The following is a 2,722-nucleotide window of genomic DNA, read 5'->3' on the forward strand; positions in this document are numbered from 1 at the left end:
AACCTAGGAGCCTGGATGCAGCATAATTAAAACACAATAGTTTTAAGTTACAGAAGCTATTGTAGAAATTCACTATTAATCACGATTAACCCTGTAATGCCATGTGTATCAAATATGTTACATAACATTTGACGGCTCCTGTTTCAATCTCTGTTCAAGCTGACGAGCCAAACAACCTATGGTATGTAAGTTTCACATGTTTATGATACCATCTAGTGGTTATTTGTGAAAAAAAGTGGTTTCAATGTTTATATAAAATAATTGTGGCAGACTTGCATGAGAAGTGACTCTTATGTTGGGATAAATGACAGCTTGTTGTAATAAAGTAAATGTGACAGTAATGATTATATTGTTACTGATATTTTAAAATTAGTATTTGCTGAATATAAGCAACTTATGCTTGATTAAAATTTTGCATATTATTTTATTGAAACTCCCCCTTTGAAATCCATGTATCAAATATGATACAACAGGCTTTTGAGGTATATCTCTCAATCACCATTACATTCTATTCATGCCTACCACAAAAAACATCACAGAGCTTTGAAAATTTTGACATTTTATAATATATATTTAAAGTGTGAACTGATATTTCTATGTATTTTCATATATGAAGCCTGCTCTATCATGATAAAGATCTCATTATTTTACAATACATGGTATTATGATGTCATCTTACCATAAGTTCCTGAGACCCAGTGAAAAAAGTTGAACAATTTCCCTTTTTTAAATATCAATATAGTGTTTGGGGTATAAAATATATGATAAAAATTGCTAATTGAAAAAAGCATATTTTATTCATATTGTATTTGATGTTCTGAATTGAACTGTGATACATTTTAATCCATATTTATAGACCAAGGTGATGAAGTTGTCATGGCCAAACTCTCAAACATCTGGTATCTCTGAAAAGCCCAGGGAGTCCTCTGAAAATACCCCAAGATTTACAATTGCAGCATGTATGAGCTAAGAAAAACGTCTCAGTTACTGTTGTAACCGCCGTTCCCTGATGGAGGGAACAAGACGTTGTGTCGATGTAGTGATACTAGGGGTCGCTCTTGGGAGCCCCAAACCTCTAATCTTTTTTTTTTTTTAAAGATTTATTGCTTAGACCATCATGAACATTACATTCTAGTTGACAACTCTTGATTTAAATGGAGAATGGCTGGGGAAAAAAGTACATTCAGAAGCATCCAGTAAATTTTTTTTTAAATAAATACAGGCTGACACAATGTAACACCACCTCTTCATTCACTGGCGTGGTAAGTGGCTCTGTGCAGCATCATCATCCAGGCACTGCATGCTCATCTGTACAGGGGATGTGTCTGTCCATGGTAAAGTTTCATATGCTATCCAGCTTTTTCTAAACATAAGGTGTGACTCGGAGAAGCGCAATGTAAATCAAAAAGTTGCAAACAGACGTAACGACGTCCTCTCGCATTTTCTTCTTCATCTCGTCCTGTCCATTTTCGGTCTGAGTCCTTCGATTTTAAACATCTTACAGCTCGAATCAAAGATTAAAGGTGACTCGAATGATCCCTCCAAGACACATTTAACCCACAGGCACATGAAAAGGGAACACCTCTAATCTTTGAGAAAAGGCCAATGAGAATTGGCGAGAGGAATTTGTATGCCACTCCCCCGGACATACAGGTATAAAAGGAGCTGGCTCGCAACCACTCATTCAGGTTTTGTGCTGAGGAGCCGAGACAAGGTCCTGGCCATTTCAGCAGATAGTACAGCATTGTGGCAAGAGGGACACATCGTCTCGTTCCCTCCATAAGGGAACAGAGGTTATAACAGTAACCGAGACGTTCCCCTTCTGTCACTCACTTGACGTTGTGTTGATGTAGTGACACTAGGGGTCCCTATAGAAAAACACCACAACAGCTGGACTGTGTTACATGAACTGCCGATGCAGGTGCAACCAAGCTGCTGCGTGCGTAATAGCAGGTGCATCAGTCCGCACGTAACCTCCCCCAACGCCCCACAAGACGTCATGTAGTTCCCCACATCCCAGGGGGGGAAGCAACGTAACTAGCATGGGATCAGGCCGCGTCAGCCGCGGCCTTTTCTCTCTATGTTTTCTCTCCACAGAGAATTAGATTCGCTGGGGCCATCTAATGCTAATACACACGCCAGTAAAGGTGTTCTTTTCCTTTCCTATTCTTTCAGAGGGAAAAGACCTCGCGGAGACCACATCCTGCCTGAAGGGGAGGTAACATGTGGAAATACGTCACGTGGGCTCACCAGCCGCACATGGAAGAGGCACGGTGGTAGGTCCTGCCTTGAAGGGAAGGAGTTCTACAAACACAGCATCCGGGGACAGAGAGGGCTCTGCCCAAGGGAGATGTGGGTCTTACCTGTTCGTACCTGACAAAACACGGGATGAAATCGGCTCAACCCGGAGATTGTAAAATCTCGCAAAGGTATTGGGTGTTGCCCAGCCCGCTGCTCTGCAGATGTCTGCAAGAGGTGCCATTGGCCAGTGCCCACGAGGAGATTCCTTGTTGGGTGTGCTCGTATTCCCAAAGGGGCAGGCACGGCCTGGGCCTGGTATGCCAGAGTGATGGCATCCATGATCCAGTGGGCAAGCCTCTATTTGGAGACAGCGTTCCCTTTCCTCTGTCCACCGAAGCAGACAAAGAGCTGCTCAGAGCGTATAAAGCTCTGCGTGCGATCCAAGTAGATGCGCAAAGAATGCACCGGACACAGCAATGAC

The 2,722-nt window shown here is 42.4% G+C and overlaps 1 pseudogene; it reads right to left on the reverse strand.

The window, feature by feature from the left end:
- Window positions 1-1,342: 1,342 nt before the first annotated feature.
- Window positions 1,343-1,497, reverse strand: LOC127423344 (mitochondrial import receptor subunit TOM5 homolog; annotated as a pseudogene).
- Between the last annotated feature and the right edge of the window lie 1,225 nt (window positions 1,498-2,722).

Source organism: Myxocyprinus asiaticus, chromosome 32, assembly GCF_019703515.2.
Source record: "Myxocyprinus asiaticus isolate MX2 ecotype Aquarium Trade chromosome 32, UBuf_Myxa_2, whole genome shotgun sequence".
Lineage (NCBI taxonomy): Eukaryota > Metazoa > Chordata > Actinopteri > Cypriniformes > Catostomidae > Myxocyprinus > Myxocyprinus asiaticus.